Source organism: Petaurus breviceps, unplaced genomic scaffold (assembly GCF_028583685.1).
Source record: "Petaurus breviceps papuanus isolate PSGF00001 unplaced genomic scaffold, PetGlider_PUasm1.0 183, whole genome shotgun sequence".
Lineage (NCBI taxonomy): Eukaryota > Metazoa > Chordata > Mammalia > Diprotodontia > Petauridae > Petaurus > Petaurus breviceps.
Window position 1 is genome coordinate 17,664,528 of NW_027185791.1, and position 18,821 is coordinate 17,683,348.

Consider the following 18,821-nt stretch of genomic DNA (forward strand, 5'->3'; position numbering starts at 1 on the left):
CAAAACCAGCTTAAGGCACTTGATAGCTGTGTGGCCCTGGGCAAGTCATTTAATTTCTACTTACCTCATCTATAAAAGAGGAATAATAGTAATTACCTCCCAAAATTGTGGATTGAGGATTAAGTGAAGTAATATTTGTAGAGCACCTAGCTAACTGCCCCCACAGTGTAAGTGCTCCATAAATGTCTTCTATAATTACTGTTACTAGCAGAGGTGGCTGCAGGATGGAGAGGGACAAGGTTTCAATTATATCAGAAGAGCTCACTGAGAATAAACATCTCTTTTTGTGTCTGATCATCCTGAGTGACTGGCACTATCAGAAGCCCTTTAGGGTAATGTAAAAGTTTGAATGAGAAAGCTAACCATTTTGCTTTTTATCATCTTATGTCTTGGCTTTATCTATTGATGCCATAAAAGCACCCACAACCTCCGAGCTATAAAAAAAAAAAAAATTGGGCATCTAGATCAGTAGGTTTTGGCAGTCCTTTGGGACTGCCCCCTCTTCTTCCTCTTGGTCCTACCCCCCCCAACCCCCCACTAGACCAATTGTAATCTCAGGCTAGGGGTGCTTGAGACCCCATAATACCAACACGCCTGGTCCTGCCAAATTAATTCGGCTCAAGTCTTCTCTCAGCCAAAGAAAAGCAAAATTTATTAAAAGTTCACCATATTGCTGGGGCGGCCAGGTAGCACAGCAAGTAAGAGCACCGGCTCCAGTGTTGGGACGACCTGGAGATCGAATCCCGGGCTCAGACATTCAGCACCACACCCAGAAATAGCTGACCATGTAACCTTGAGCAAGTTACTTAACCCTGATTAATAAAAAAAAAAAAGTTCACCATATTGGGTAGACTCTTAAGGAGCCTTGGTATCTGTAAGGCTTGTTGGACAAGCAGGCCAGAATTATCTGACACAGAGGAAAATCTGTGCTAGAAAATTCTATGGTGCTCTCATACCACAGGGAGGTAAGATGGGGTCTTATATACAGGTTGTGGGAGGAATCTAGGGGTGGTCTAGAGGAGGAGTTTGGGGAGGGTCTTCAGAAGGAGTCAAAGAGGTCAGACTCTAGTAAATGAGTGATTAAGGGTGGGGAGCTGCTGGAGGTTACCTGGAGGACAGACAATGATGGGCTAGGCCAGTTCAAGGGTGTAACAGATTTGGGTATAGATATTTTGGGAGGATCAAGGCTGGGAAGTTGCTGGACAAAGGATGGTTAAAGATTTGGGCAGAGCCACAGTGGCTCTGTAGGCCTATAGGCCTATGGCCTCAGGCAAATGCATTATGTGGGAAGAGTCAAGGAGATCTCAAGGGGGTTCCCAGAGCCTATACCTCATCCATGGGTCATGGTTCCTAATCTATGTCCAAATGGAAGTCTTTAAAACTTTCTAAAATTTGACAAACCTCTGAATTCTCCAAGACTAGAAAGAAGAAATCTTGACAAAGCTGTTTTAGGCCATTCCTGAATAGGAGAAAAGCCAAATTACCTTTGGGAAGTCAGGGCAAAGCTGAAGTACAATAACTGGCATTGTTCTTAGAGTGATGTTGCAGGTGAAGGTGGGGAGCTGGAGGGGAGGACTGGATTTTGGCCAGGTTTGGATCACTGAGAATTGATTATAGAAAGCATTTAAAAAAAATGTGTCTACTTTCCCCACCTGTGCAAGGGGAATATAACTCAGCCTTTCATGGGCTAGAGAAAAATCGATTTAGATTTCTTCAAACTGAATGCATTTTTAAAAATTCTCTAAAAAAAAAAAAACCTTTACAAATTAGCTTAAGATTCTTTTGGGGACAGTGCAAGTATTAGATTACCAAGAAAGGACTGGTGAGAACCTGAGCAGAAATCACACTGCCCTTTCCCCTGCAATGGGGCAGAGAACTAAGAAAAAAAAAATAGAACTTCTACTGTTTTTTCCATGGGAAATGTGTTCATATAAGTTGAATTAGCCAAGCTGTTCTGGCATTACTTCTGGCAGTGCTCGGGGGATGTAATTCCCAGGTTTAGGAGTGCTTGAGGAAAACAAGAAATCTTATTGTTAAACTCTAATTAATCATCAGAGTAGCTGCAGTTGAGTTTTAAGAAAAGTATATTTTCAAGCAGGAAAGAACCCTGAAAACACAAGGGTGATTTGAAACAGAAGACAGTCATTAAAATTAGCTAAATATAGAAAATGGAAAATGCTCTAGAGGCAAGGGAAATGACATGAGTAAGGGCACAGAGGTAGAATAAAAAAAAAGATTTCCAGAGAAGATAAAAGAGTTACATGCCTTTCCTCCCTGCTGTACTTGGTTAATCAATCTGCTAGTGTGGTAGGGACTCAGGCTTTTCTTACTGAGTATGGCACTGATGGAATGAACATTCATCAAGACATGATCCAGGGCCATATTCTGTTTAATATTTAATCTATTTAGCCCATGCTGGGTTAAAAGAACAGATCAGGATTTGAAATGAATTAGACATGATAATCTAATATGGGTGTCAGGCCCTCACGTCTGACACAATGAATGAAGGGCCTAGTTTGGTTGAGCACAACTCCACCTTTCCCTCCTGGGGTTGATCAGTGAGCAGGAATTTCAGCCTAGGGTAAAATCCCTGCTCCATTCTTCTGGTCTCCTGCCCCCCCCCCTCCAGATATTCCCCATCTCTGCCCATTCTAGGTTCCCTGTCCCTCAGCCTAGGGAATTCTTCTTGGGCGCAGGAAATTCAAATGTACACTGACCAACCACTGATTGTAGTTTCAGCTGACTTAACCTGACTATTGTAATCTCTTTAAAAACCGGCACATTGTCCATGCCAACTCACTGTCTGATCTGGGTATGTGACCCCGGCAGTTCCAAATTTATTCTCAGGGATCTTCTGTCTCCCTCCTTTCATGGTGTACTTAATTGGAGGCCCCAGTGAGATCTTCGGTGTTCCCACACCGAAAAAATCCCCGAATAAGAAGAGCTCTCGGCCTTGGGAGATCCCTAGCGGGGCTAGCCCCTCATGAAGTTCCAGAGCCCCAGGTCTGGAGGAGGGAAAGATTGCATCTGCCTCCTGAGTTCGACTTGTTCCTCATTCGGCCTTCTTGTGGATCCAGGACCTCCAGTTTGGGGGTGAGTAAAATTCTGTCCTGTTTCCTGGAAGGGGAGGGCTAGATGTAGCCATTTTGTGCAGGGGGCACCTCCTTTCCTGGCAAAGCTTGAGACATCAGGCCTCTTGCCCGTCAGTGGTCTGGTTAATGTTTGTTTGTCCGTTTTTATGTGTCCTATGTTTGCGTGTGCCCATTTGCTTCCTGTTCAGAATCTGCAGGAGTTGAACAAGCAGGTAGGGACTATTCCACCTTACAACCCTCGATCCCCTCCCTCCACCTCTTCTCCTGACTCCTTGAGGCTTCCAACCTTCCTGAGTCCCCCTTTTGCCCCCCCACATCTGGACTGGGGCAAACTATCAGCCTCCAGAAGAACCCTCTTCTGCTTCATCCATCTTTCCCCTCAGGGAATCCATGAACCCAGAAGGAGTCCCCTTCCTAGTATATGTTCCCTTCTCTACTTCAGATATTTACAATTGGAAAACTCAAAATCCCCCTTTTTTCAGAAGAACCTCAGGCTCTTATTAACCTCCTTGAGTCTAGGTATCTTCCAGATGCATCATCCCACGTGGGAGGATTGTCAACAGCTCTTAACCCCTCTATTCACCACTGAAGAGCGAGATAGAATTAAACAGGCAGCCAGAAAAGCTGTGCTGGGCCCTTCGGGTAGGTCATTGGAGGAACAGCGAGAAGAGGTTGAGAGAGTGTTTCCCTCTTCTTGGCCCATCTGGGACCCTAACGCTTGTAGGGGCTGAGAGGCATTAGACACCTCCGACTGATACCTCCTCCAGGGCCTAAAAGCAGCTGCTTGAAAACCAACTAACCTGACTAAGGTTTCCCAAGTCAAACAAGAATCCCCTGGAGCTTTCCTGAAGTGCCTGTATGAGGCTTACAAAACTTATACTCCTATTAACCCTGAGGCTCCCGAAAATGCCCTAAATATTGCTTTTGTTTCCCAGTCCACCCCTGACATTAATAGGAAACTCCAGAGACAGGAGGGTTTTGAGGGCATGGTTATATCCCAGCTGGTAGAAATTGCCCAAAAGGTTTATGACAATAGGGACAGCCCCTCTGATAAAGCAGACAAGAAGCTGCACCTCAGACTCTCGAATGGGTACCAAGTGGGCGCTACACCACGCGGTACCCACACCATTCTTGGAGGGACCAATGCGTGTATTGTAAAGAGTTAGGCCATTGGAAAAATGAATGCCCTAGCAAAAAAACCTCGGGAGCAACCTTGCCCCACTCCAGAGGTTCGAGCTCTCACTGACTGACCAACGGCCTGGGGATTTTCTCACTAGACCCCCTTAGCCTGCTTCCCCCTTCACACTGTGTCTACACTGTCCTGGATCTCAAAGATGCTTTCTTCACTATTCCCCTGGGCCCCACTAGTCAACCCCTTTTTGCTTTCACCTGGATAGTTCCTGACGATTAACCTGGACACGTCTGCCCCAGGGTTTTAAGAAGAGGACCTCCATGAGGACCTTAGTCCTTTCCACAAATCCCTTCCCTCTTGCTCTCTAATTCAGCATGTTGATGATCTCCTCCTCGTGGCACCTACTGAAAGCGCTTGTTTATCTGCCACCTCCGACCTTCTTTCTCTCTTGCAGTCTTTGGGTTACCCAGTTTCTTCTAAGAAAGCTCAAATCTGTTTATCTCAGGTCACCTATCTTGGTTACATTCTCTCAGGGGGCACTCGATCCCTTTCCCCCTCCTGAATCCAAACCATTTTAGACTTACCAACCCCAAAGACTGAAAAAAAAAAAAAAAACAAGTTTGAGAATTTTTGGGAACAGTAGATTAATGCTGGCTCTGGACTTTGGGTTTTGCAGAAATTGCAAAACCTCTTTATTCTGCTGCTGCTGGAGCTGGACCCCTTTCTTGGTCTGGCCCAGAGCAAAAGACTTTTGATATCTTTAAGGCCACCTTGGCCTCAGCGCCTGCCTTAGCCCTACCTGATATTTCCAAGCCTTTTCATCTTTTTGTTGCTGAATCTAATGGGGTGGATAAAGGAGCCCTCACCCAAACCCTGGGCCCCTGGTGCCGCCCTGTCGCCTATCTTTCCAAATGTCTAGATTCAGTGGCTGTAGGTTGGCTCTCTTGCCTCTGGGTGGTTGCTGCAATGGCCCTCCCTGTTGGGGAAGCTGATAAGCTTTCCTTGGGTCAGCCTCTTTCCATCTTCACCCCTCATTCTGTGGAGACTCTCCTCCTTAGCAATCCTACCTGCTGGCTCTCTAACTCCCAACTAACCGAATACCAGGCTCTCCTCCTAGATCAGCCTCGTCTGACTTTTTAAAAAACCTCTGTTCTTAACCCTGCCACTTTAGTCCCTGACCCTGAACCTAGTCCTATGGTCATCCCCCCTCCCTCCTGGGTCCTTTGCTCAGCATGCCAAGCTTGTCGCTCTGACCCAAGCCCTCTGTCTCTTGGAGGGAAAGTCAGCTAACATTTACACTGATAGCTGGTATGCCTTTGCCACAGCTCACATCCAGTGAATGCGGTCTCCTGACTGCAGCCGGCAAGGCTATAAAGAACCGGCTGAAATCCTATCTATTCTTGACTCTGGCTCCCCTCCCTCGTTTCCATCATTCATTGTCCAGCCCATTAAGTGGGAGACACCCCAGAGGCGGTCGGGAACCGGGTAGCAGATCTGGTCGCCCGCCAAGCCACTGTGTCTTCCCTTTCCCCAACTGTCTGTTCCCTTATGGAAATGCCCACTGTACATATTTTTCCCTTCTATTCTAAAAAGGATGATTCCTTTTGCCCATAAATCAAAAGGGAAAAAGGAGGAGTCATGTTGGTGGCTTCTCCCAGGAGATCGCCTCCTAGTTCCTGAGGCTCTGGGGAGGGAACGGATAAGGCTTTTACTTGGAAACTCACTTTGGGGAAAGAAAACTCGGTCTCCTCTTGAGAGAAAGGTGCTATATTCCCCATCTAAATGATCACCTGTCTAGCATTGTGAGTCTCTGTGAGATCTAAGTGATCACCTGTCTAGCATTGTGAGTTGCTGCGAGACGTGTGCACGGGTAAATGTGAAACCAAAAAAAATAGGACCAGTGGGGGTCAGAGTGAGAGGATTACAGCCAGGAGAACACTGGGAGGTGATTTCACTGAGATAAAACCACATTGCAGGGCTACAGGCATCTCCTAGTACTGGTGGATACATTCTCTGGGGGGGTAGAAGCCATATGTTTCATTATGGGTCATTCCCTGTGAAAAATGAAACAGCCCTAATAGTAGAAAAAAAACTTCTTAACGAAGTTGTCCCTCAGTTTGGCCTCCCCATGAGAATTGGGTCAGATAATGGACCAGCATTTGTAGCCAAAATATCACAGGCAATAACAAAAGCTTTAGGGATTACTTGGAAATTTCACTGTGCATATCGGCCTCAGAGCTCCGGGCAGGTGAAGAGGGCGAACAGGCCTCTGAAGGAGTTACACACCAAGCTTGTCCTGGACACCCAGGAATCCTGGGTCACCCTTCTACCATGGCCCTGCTCAGAAGCAGATGCACTCCCAATAAATTAGGACTGACCCCATTTGAAATTATGTTTGGAAGACCACCACCCATTCTTCCTCTAATCCGGGAGGACCTAAACGCTGAAATCACTAACTCTTCCCTCATCAAGTTCCCACAGGATCTACAGGAGACTCAGAAAAAACTCCTCCCCTCAGTCCGCTGCCCTCCCGGTCCCAAGTTCAGCCTCAGTACATCTGTTCCAACCTGGAGATTCTGAGCTGGTAAAGAAATTCACCATTCCGGGTCTAGAGCCGAGGTGGAAGGAGCCACATGTCATGATCCTCACTACACCCACTGCTGTCAAAGTGGACTCTCCCCATCTGGCTCCATCATACTAGAGTGAAGCCTGCTGTCACCTCAGAATGGAAAGCAGAAGTCCACGAGGTCCCCCTAAAGCTAAGACTTATCCAATCCTCTTCCTGATCCCCCTTTTAACTGCTTACATGGTCCCCCATAATCTCCATGCCCCCAGACCAAGCTATACCTGGGTGGTAACCACAGGAAATGGACAATCCTGGACTTTCCAGAACCCCCTCAACTCCCTTCCCCCCCCCCCCCCGAACTGGACTATTTGGGGGCCCACCAGCAGATGCAGGCTACCCGCTCTATTCAGACACAGGATGCCCGTGCGCCTGCGCTTGTGTCACAGCTTACCACGTTCCCTCTTCTAGCCCCAGTGCTTCCCTGTGCTACAGGGCAGGCGGTAGATCGGACCCATTGTTCCGAATCCATACAATCCGGTCTCACCCCTGGCAACCCATGCTCCATCTCACCATTCAAAACCCCTCTGACCCCGCCTGGGGAGTCCTGGTCTCTTGGGTCCTGGAAATCATAGTCCCTGAGGAGGAGGAGAAAGGGCAGGTGGGAAAGACGGTAGTAATGACTGTAACCAAGAAACTTCCTGTGCCCCTACCCGATCGTCACCCAATAGGGGACTTGGCTATCCCTGCCCCACTAGGGAACCCCGATGTCCAAATCACAACACTAGCTGTCACCAGATGGGCCCTGGTCAGGTCATATGCCCCCCACCATCTTCAAAGATTCAGGAATCTCACAATTATCAGGTCCCCTTACTTACTCCCCTGTCAGCTGTTCATAAAACACTTAACAGCTCTAACCACAAGTTGGGAAAAGATTGCTGCTTCTGTGTTGAGCCCCAGCCTCCTTACTATGTAGGGGTGGCACTAAATGCCTCAGTCACCCCTACTTCCAACACAGAGAACTGTGAGTGGGACCACCCAAGGCTCACCCTCGGGATGTACAGGGAACAGGTATCTACCTCATATCATCCAGCACTCCTTTGTCTAGCTCTCAGTACAGTTCTATTTGTGGACAAGCCCACGAGATTCGGGCCTCTAGCTCAGACTACTTCCCCGCCCCTCTAGGAGCCTGGTGGGCATGCCACGATGGCCTTACCCAGTACGTCTCTGCTACAATGTTCCTCAGAAAACAACACACTGAGGGCCCCCTGTGTATCCAAGGGGCCATAATTCCCCAGGTCACCCTTCTCCCAGGTGAACAAGGTTGGCATTACTTTTCCCCAGAAGGGCAACTGAGCCACCACCGAAGGCGGGCAGTGCCACTCCTCATTCCCATATCAGTGGGCTTGGGCCTTGTGGGTTCTGCAGCACCCAGGATGGCAGCCTTGATTAAGGGGGAGGCCAACTATCAGGCCTTAAGTACACAGGTAGATATCAACCTCTCCCACATAGAGCAGTCCATCTCAACCCAGGAAAGACAGGTGGACTCTCCGGCAGAGCTGGTTCTCCAGAACCACAGAGGCCTTGACCTTCTTTTTCTTAAACAGGGTGGCCTGTGTGCCGCCCTTGGTGAGGCTTGTTGCTTCTATGCAAACAATTCTGGAGTGGTGCGGGAGAGTTTGAAGTTGGTATGCTAGAATATTGCTAATAGACAAAGGGAGTTGGAAAAGTCTGAGAATTGTTATCAGTCCCTGTTCAGGACATGCCCCTGGCTCATTGCATTGGTATCAGCCTTGGTTGGTCCTCTCCTCCTGACCATAGCCCTGATTGTAGGACCCTGTCTCATTAATCGCTTTCTACAGTTTGTCAAGGCCCGTGTCAACTCCGTTAAAATGTTAATTGTCAGGGACCCCTGCTACCATCCTTTAGGAACAGAACTGGGTAACCTGGATGATGTGGCCCCAGTCATGTCAAAGGTTTGACATAGCTACACAGAAAAGTAAGGAATATTGAGCACAACTCCACCCTTCCCTCCCCCAATTGATCCATGAGCAGGAATTTCAGCCTAGGGTAAAATCCCTGCTCCATTCTCCACCCCCCCCTCCCCTTTAATGCTCTACAGTTTCTGGGAACTCTCTCTAATAATTATCATCGTGATGACTTATGCCTCTACTCAGTATCTCTCTGGCTAACAACAGAATCTGGCTTGTGTTTCTCAAAAGAACTCTCAGATCCTACGCAAGCACTTAGGATGATAAGAGTATTAAATATAGAGCAAATTTGTTTGTCTTTTAAAAACAATCATGAATGCAGATAGGATTTTTTGGGGGGTCCTTAGCAAGTAAAAAAGTGCTTTTGTTGAGTTCTATCTCACTCTTCAAGAGGTTCAGTTAATAACCTCTTCAGACTCACCAAAACCATTTTCTGAAGTCACTGTACAGTCATGGTCCCATTTCAAGTACAGATTCAATATTTGTAATGTAACTATAGATTCAACAACTCTTCTCAACTGCTGGTGAGTTGGCCTGTCTCTGGAGGGCTTGAATGATACCCTTACTCTGGTAAAAACTGCCTTTTCATATCCTTTGACCATTTATTAATTGGGAACAACTTGTATTCTTATAGCACAATAGTATTCCATTACATTAATATACCACAACTTGTTCAACCATTCCCCAATTGATGGGCATCCCCTCAATTTCCATTTCTTGGCCACCACAAAAAGAGCTACTATAAGTATTTTTGTATATGTGGGTCCTTTTCCCATTTGTATGAGCTCTTTGAGATACAGCCCTAGAAATGGTATTACTAGGTCAAAGGGTATGCACATTTTTATAGCCCTTTGGGCATAGTTCCAAATTGCTGTCTAGAATGGTAGAATCAGTTCACAACACTACCAACAATGCATTAGTGTTCCGATTTTCCTACATCTTCTCCAGCATTTATCATTTTCCTGTTTTGTCATGTTAGCCAAACTGATAGGTCTGATGTGGTACCTTAGAGTTGTTTTGATCTGCATTTCTCTAATCAATAATGATTTGAGAGCATTTTTCATATGACTATAAATAGCTTTAATTTCTTCATCTAAAAACTGTGAGTTCTTATCCCAAAAGCTGTATTGAAATTTTGATGACACAAGCTTGCATCATATAACCATATAGCATCATACTGTAAACAAGTCATTACATGCACATATTCCCGCTGATACATGCTGGACTTCCCAACAATGCATGACATGCTCATCTGCTTGTTGAGACCTATTGGACTTGACCATTGATTGGTTATGTTATAACTGATATAACAGTTATAACTTGAATTTTGAGTATTTATTTGGAAAATAATGTAATCACTATGACTTTAACTCTGTTACAAACAGATGAAACATGCAGGAATGGCTTTTCAAAATTCTCTTCTTTCCTTATGCTTCCACTGATCCCTTCTTTTTACTCAATGTCTCCCACTTGCAGCTGAGGCAACTGCCCCCATCCCCCATTGGCTCAGTGTCCCCCAGGGGGCAGTATTGCCCACTTTGGGAACCTATGCCTCCAGGATGTATTGCTGGATTCTCTGGGTTTTTCCTACCATTCCCCTATGCCTGGGACTTCATCTCTGAAATATATACAACCAAATTAATGCAGGAAACCAAGTCCTTCTGGATGACCTGAAGATATTAGAGGGATGTTGGGTTTTATAATGGGGTTGACAAATGGAGCTGGATGCTCCAGCCTAGAGTGACCCCAGTCACCTTTAATACTATAGTTATGAGCAGGGAAGCTAATTATAAACTGATAATCATTAAAAATGATATTTTGGCTAAAGTCTGAATTAATCAAACAAACTGCTTTGATTGATTTAAAAATGCTTTTCCCTGTGTTAGCAACTTCAAAGACCAGAGGTGAGATCCCCCTAATCTTGGGACTCACTACATTCTGAGACCATAAAATGTAAATAGACCCGGCTCTTTTTGTTGCCAATTTGCATTTACAACCAAGGAACTCTTTTTCACATATACTATATACATGGTAACAAATGGAAGTTATGAAGTTTTGTGGCATGGTCATCCTGAATTGGGATGGTTCTGAAATGTATAAAAAGTCTTATCACTCCTCTGTTCATCAGTCAGGACTCTAGTCCTACACTCCTTGTACAAGTAATGCTAACCTTAAAGGAATAAGGAATAAATTCTGTAATTTTTATATTTCTATTTGTTTGTCTCTTTTAACCAAACCTTTTCTAGCGGTCGACAAAACGTAAAGATTGGTAGCATTCCTTTGGGTTCAGGGTCATCACTAGTGTATATTCATTGAGCTATCTATATCTGTATCTCCCTCCTCCTGATCTCATTGAAGGGTATGACGTTTGAAAAGCTTGAGAAACTTAATTTATGGATAATTTAGTCATTTTATTGATAATGCAAGTGTTTTTAATAAAAACTCAGTGACACTTGGAATGCCAAAGACAATCATGGCAGCAGGCTCATGGCTAATATGCCCTTGGAAGAAGGGTGATCCTAAGGGGGCCAATCAACTCTGATTGGTTAACAATTAATGAGAATGAATATTACAATGAGGGGCTGAACCTGTTCAAATAAACTTTGATGTCATTTACTTCTACATAACCCTGCCCACCCCCCTTCCCCAATCTATTCAAAGAATTTATATCCCCCATCCAAGCCTGAGCACATTGTGTGGAATAGCAATATCCAAAATGAGGAGATTGTGAATCCTATCAGTCTTGTCCTTGAGTGATTGCACAAAGAAATAGGACAGAGAAAATAGCTTGGGTCTCCTCAACTTTAATGATTAGTTATTAATATGAGAGAAATAATAATTTCTCTCAAGGGGCTCATCTAATCAGCCTATATCAGTAGCGATTTATTTTTAAAATGTTAGTTTATGTTTGAGTTTTAGACTAGTGTACAAAGTAGGGGGAAGAACCCATCTCCCCTAATTAGTTGTGGTAGAGACAGGAGTTAGTCACAGCTGAGTCTGTAATGAGGTATGTTTGTATATGAAGAGGAATTGTTTTTGCCTTTATTTGTATCCCTAATGCTCCCCAGAATGCTAGAATAGAGTGGGTACTTAATAAATGCTTGTTGACTTGGTAACAAAGTATTAAAATAAGTCATGTTCCACATCCTCAAGGAGCCTACCTACTGTATTTCTCCTAAGCCCTTAAGTCATTAAGCCTTCTAGAAGACGGTTTCCTTCAGCAAAACCACATAGCTGTGGTACAGGGGAAGCAAATCTTGCGATCGTGGCCTCAGGGGTCTGTTTGCTGGTGGCCTGCAGGACCACACAGGAGCCAAGTGACTTCCAGTAGTCAGTGAGAAAGTTGGTACTTTTGTAAAAGAAGATGGTAAGGAGCAATTATGGCCTGGGCTTTGAATTTGTTTGCACTGGTCTTTATAGCGTTGGTTCCTACAGCACAGGCATGACACCAAGCTCTTCTCAGGATTGCTTACTGCAATCTACCACAGGATTCACCTTAGGCAACCAGCTCTTTCTTTATTGAACAAACAACCAACTCAAGGGTTCACTTCATGAAGTTCCTTCACCTGCTCTTGTTACACCCATTCACCCTTATTCATGGGGGAAATATAATCATCAAGTGAAAAACTTAGGAACCTTGTTCATATTCAGAAAAGTAGAAACATTTTTTGCAGTCCCATCAGACCCATACACTGAAACAAATCTTACCATTGTGATTAATTTCTCCTCCTCTGGTATCATGATTAGAAGCCAATCTTCCATGTAAACCATCACTGAGAATCACAGAATGTGAGAGGTACAAGGCACTTTATAAGTCATATAGCCCAAGCCCCTCACATTGCAGAGAACAAGGAACATGAGGCCCAGAGAGAGGAAGTAATCTGCTCAAGGTGTTATAAGTAGAACTAGAATTTGGATCTATGATGGGGTACAAGTTCTGGGAACCCCCTTGAACCTCCTTAAGTCCGAGGCCATGAGCCTTTCATTATAGCTAGGCCCAAATCTCTGTTTTTCTTAGCCTAGCCTCCATTGTCAGCTACCTCCCACCCTTGATCCTATCAAAATATCTATACCCAAATCTGTTACCCTTAAACTAGCCCAGCCCTCCATTGTCTGTCATCTCCCGGTAGCCTTCAGTTATTTCCCACCCTTAATCCCATTCCTGGAGTCTGAACTCAGTTCCATCAAAGATCCTCCTTAGACTCCTCAAGACACTTCCCAAATGCCTTCTCTAGACCACTCCCAGATGCTTCCCACAATCTTTTTGTATATAAGATCTATCTTTCCTCCATGAAGGGGCTCAGATCCAATTCAGCTCAGACTCAAGTCAGATTGTTCTGGTCCATTTGTCAATAAAAGTGACATAAATACTTAGACTTCTTAAGAGTCTACCCATTATGGCAAATCTTTAATAAGTTTTGTTTTCTTTGGCTGAGTGAAGGTTTGAGTTGAATCCATTTGGCAAGACCCAGTGTATTGGTATTTTGGGGTCCCAAGCACCCCTAAAACCCCAAACCTCAACATTTAGGTCTCCTCACTTGTATCTCAATTTTTAAAGTAGATAAGGGCTTTGTGATTTTTTTTTAAAGCAATCGGGGTTAAGTAACTTGCTCAAGGTTACACGTTATTTCTTACACGTTACACGTAGCCAGTTATTTCTGGGTGTGGTGCTAAGTATCTGAGCCCGGATTTGATCCCCAGGTCATCCCAACACTGGAGCCCGTGCTCTTACTCACTGAGCCACCTGGCTGACCCTTGTGAATTTTAAAAAAGGGTCATATTTCTTTATTCCTTAATTAAATAGTGAGTGAATAGTCTAATGTCTTCTTCCTTAGAATAAGAGATATATCTGAGATCCAGTGAGAAGATTTTGATTTAGGTTCTGGAGATGATGATCATAACAGTGCCTTCTTAAAACTCAAGTGATGAAAAAGCACTATTAATGGTTTTTTTTTGAAGAAGGAAAGAAGAAAAGATATTTATTTAGTGCTTATGGTGTGTCCGGTAAGCATTTTACAAATATTGTCAATTTCAACTTTTTAATCCCTAGAAAACAGCATGAAAGTAAAAAATGTTGATACATTGAACCTATTGGAAAGAGGGGGTTAGGTTCCACCCAAAACTGTAATCTTTCACTAGAGATTGCTGAAAATTCACTTTTCTGCATACACTTGTTTATAACAAAACATTAATTCTGATAATTTTATTTTTATTTTTTATTTTTTTTTCTTTTAAAAGCAATCGGGGTTAAGTAACTTGCTCAAGGTTGCATGGCCAGTTATTTCTGGGTGTGGTGCTGAGTATCTGAGCCCGGATTTGATCCAGGTCATCCCGATACTGGAGCCGGTGCTCTTACTCGCTGAGCCACCTGGCCGCCCCAATTCTGATAATTTTCACTTTTCCTAACATAGTAACTATGAAGTAACCTATAAAATGTAGTACCCAAAATAACATTGTTAACATGCAAAACATTTTCTCACTAGTATTTCCCTAGAATTCTATGACTTTTGTGCTAACATCTCAATTTTAAAAAGACATTGATTGCAGACAATATTCACTTTTTATAACACATGAAATCTACAATACCATAAATACTGTGAAGCAAGTAAAATTCTTAAAACTTAAACTTTTTTTAACCTGAATCTTACCTTCCACTGTGTCAGATGGTGGTGTGAGGGTATTGCACTGTGTACTATACTGCTATAAACCTCTCTACATTGGCCACCATCTGAAAATCAAGGGACAGGTTGCTGGAACTTTAGTTGCTCGACCCAGTCGGCCAGCATTCCAGAATGTCAGCTCCATGTGCCCTCATCTCCAGCACCTTTCAAGTGCTTTCCCAGAGCTTCTCAGGGAGATGGCCCTCCCCTTCCTTGATAAACACTCAGGGTGGTTTGCTTCCTTCACCCTGTCTGAGCACAAAAGAGTGTGACCCCAGGCTGAGTTGGGAGGAGCCAAAGGAGACAGTTCTGATACTCTAGTCTCCACAAGTCATAGCTAGGAATGTGCATGATTCTGAGAGAAATTATTATTTTTTATTATATTAATAACTCATTATTAATTAGGATCCAGGCTTTCTATTTTGTCATTCAAGGACCAGACCCTATAGTTCAGTCAGCCAGTCTCTGAAGGACATGACTGATAGGTGAGATTGCCCTGAGCTTCAAGGAACATGCTCCTCTATCTTGGGCAGGACCCCACCCAACTAGAAGACCTTACTTCTGTTGAGAGGGCAAACAGAATCTCATCTAGGTGAATTCCTGCCCTCAAACCCCGAGCCCATGCCCTTGCGCTCCTCCACTGGAATTGAGAGTGACCCGGTTCATGAAAGAGAAAATCAATCAGAGTGGTCTGGGTGGAGATGGATTCCTCTGTCCAAATTGCTGGAGACAACTGAGTCTCAAGACTAGCCACATTTCTAGGAGGAAGAATTGACACTTTTAAATCACTTCCTCATTTAAATGTCCTCAAATCAGGGTTTATTTCTCCTCTCATGGTATTCCTTTTCAAAAAAATAATTAAGACATTCAGTGTCTCCATTAGGTGTCTTTGGTTACTGAGAGAAACCACTGACCATCAATTTAGTGATTTTCAGCTACCATAATTAATAAATTGATTATTTCCTGGGAATGCTTATTTCTCAGGCTTTTCATTCACCACAGTTGCCAATACAAAAGTGAAACTGAAGTTATTAATAAAACCATGTGAATGCTTGAAGTCCAGAAAGCTAAACATACAAATATTGACATCAACTGTATTATCTAATTTGATCCTCACATCAACCTTAGGAAATAAGTGCTATTTTATCCCCATTTTTTATAGTTGAAGAGCTGAGACAAACAGAAGTTAAGTAACTTGCCCATGGGTCACATGGTTAGTAAGTATCTCAGGCTATACTTGAGCTTAAGTTTTCCTGATTCCAGGCTCAGCATGCCTCTGAGACAGATCAACCAAGACCGCTCAAACCAACTCTCACGAAAATAAATGAGTTTGTACACCTTGGGACAGAATCATCTCAGACATATCTCCTTGTTGGTATCAAACTCTTTCCAAACAGTGGAAAAATGTGATTTTAAAAATTTATGCTAAATAAAGAACAGTTCTTTGCACAAATCATTTTTGATTTATAGCTATGAGTTTCAACTGAAGTGAATTTTTTGTCTTTTCTACTTATGTATTCCTTTGGAAATGTCATCATAGTGACTGATAAAGAGTTTTGTGCTATTTTCAAATGGCATGAAGTAGCTCTTCTGCCAACTGATCAAATGACAAGTGGAGAATTCTCAGAAAGCAACAAGTACATTTTACTTATCTTCATTCCTTGAAAAAGAATCAAGTTGAGTCAAGCTGACAAGCACCACAAACTCCCTTATGGCTTCCTGGTTTTCCAATCTAGTACTTTTTAAGAAAGGAAAACTTGCATACATCCTAAAAAGAGATTTACTAAATGGCCAACTTCAATGGTGATAGTTTACATTTTAGTTGAAAATTTGTTAAATTTAATGTCTTTCTCTAAAGACTTCGTAGGGTGAGGGGCAGCTAGGTGGCACACCAGGGAGTAAAGCTCGGCCCAGAGTCAGGAGTACCTGAGTTTGGTCCTGGCCTGAGACACTTAACACCCACACAAAAAAAACTAGCAGGGTTAGTTACTTAACTCCAATTGCCCTTCAAAAGAAAAAAAAAGACTTCAGAGGGTGACTTACTTTACTAATCATATCTGAGCAGCATATCCATGTAGTTCTATGAAAGGCTACAGGGAAAAAGCCTTTATCATGATACAAATTAATAGGCAGTACAGAGAAGCTGTACTCTAGGCAGACTAATTCAAATAATCATTTTTCATTCCACAAAAATCTCTATCCCATAAGAATGACTTATCCAATAGGTGCTGAGCATCCGTAATTTGTAGAAAGACAAGGTGGGTTCTACTGCAGAGTCATAACTAGTAATTTTTGTGCCTTGGACAAGCAGAGGTATTGTAACGGGGATGATTAAGGTACAAGTATATCTCTTTATAGGGAGGAAGTATGCCACAGATGCTGCTGCAACACCCTCTAAATTCCCTTCCCTGAGATAAAGCCTCAGTTGCCCCATTATAGTTATGGTTCTATTCTATCATTAATTTTTATTTTAAACTATATTCCTCTTTTTTTTTTTTCTTTTTGGAGGGCAACTGGGGTTAAGTGACTTGCCCAAGGTCACATGCTAGTTTTTTGTGTTAAGTGTCTGAGGCTGGATTTGAATTCAGGTCCTCCCGGCTCCAGGGCCAGTGCTCTATTCACCGCGCCACCTAGCCGCCCCCAGAACTAACTCTTGAATCCATAGCTGACTCACTTCTTTGCTGGGACTTACTCCTCAAAACTTTCTTTGAGTGGATACCTTTCTATATCTATATCTGAAATGTGTGTGTGTGCTCCCTGAATTATGCCTTAAAGTCTCTTGAATTGCTGGACCTTTGAACTATTGGATAAGGCATCTCTCTCTGGGAAAGTCACTGCTAACCCCATAGCTGATGGAGAAGAGAGGAAAGAGGAATCCCTCTTTTTCCCCCTTGTAGGGGTGTAGCAGCAAGCACCCCAAGCATCCTCAGGGTTTGCAGCTAACACAGGTTCTTGGATCTGCTTTGTTAAAGGAAAGCAACTCAAAATGGGTTAACAAGCTTACTTTAATCAGTCAGACATATATCGTTTACCTTGTTCAGGAGAAAAGGTCAGCACCCTGAACCTCAAAGTATACAGGCATAATTATCAAGACAGAAACATCAAGTAGACAGATTTCCAAACTGTCCAACCATTACATCCATACCCAGTCAACATCTGGGTTTCCACATTCTGGGTTTTTCAAAGCCGGGGGACTCTCAACAACGGCTTCCCAGAATTCAGATCAAATCACAGAACACTTCTCAAAGTGAGTCCCAAAACAAAGCTACACATCAGGGCTTATATAGCCTTCTCCTGGCTCAGAGAATGTAACAACCTTATTGACCCACTGGCCAATCAAAAAGTATCTACTGAAAAACAAGCCTCCCACCCCAGGCTCCAGGTGCACGTTAGCCTAGGGGCAGGGAAGATCTTTAAATCTGCATTTCCATTACAAGGGGTCTCCACCACAAAGTCCTGAAACTGCTCTCTCTGAAACTTCTCACAGCTTAGATAAGAAAAGCTTCCAAATAGAGTCCAATTATCTTCCATTAGCTAATTGTGGTATTTCTTTCTGACTCAAATAGAGATGTGTTTACACTTTGTCGAGGGATCATCTGGTCTGGCCACAATTTAACAGTTGTTTGCTATTGACAGGGTACTTGGGTGCCTGTGCTTGAACCCCAGTTTGTAAAATCACATCCAGGTCCAAAATCACATTTCTCCCTAGCCTCAAATCTTCTTAGCCTCAAAACACTGTCTCAGGCAGTTTCTCTCTAGCTCAAGGGCAGCAAAATACTTCTCTCTTTTCTGATCCGGTAGTCAGCTCCACCTATAGAATTTAGTAGTTTGACCCAGCTGTGTACTAGCTGAAGCAGCTGTGTCCTGGGTCATAAAGATATTTACTACTCACTGATCCATAGCATATATCCTGGATTCAGTCATATGTATACTCCCTAGTTATTTATATACATCCTGAATCCCTCATTATGTATGCCTTAGGCTTGGGATATATTAAACTCCCAACATCCATCTTGTCAAACATGACATTGATGGGTGGCAGCTTGGTCAGCCCTGACTGCTAGCTGACTTAGTGACGTTTCAAGCCTAAAACCACACCTCCATTCAGACCCCCTTGGGCTATTTCCCAGTGAACTCTTGGTAAAATACCTGCACAGTAGATATTAAAAGTGCCTGTTCCTTTAAGAACTGACCACTCCTTAATCACTCCCTAATCCCGCCCTGACTCACCTAGTTAGCATATTTGGCACAGGTTTTACTATAGTATATCCTATATAAACTTTAATTGTATCCCTCTGAGGTCCCAGGCTCCCTAAGAACTCTTGTCTGCTGTACAGCATAACAATAAACCTTTGCCAGCTCGACTTAGAGCATGCTTGAGTC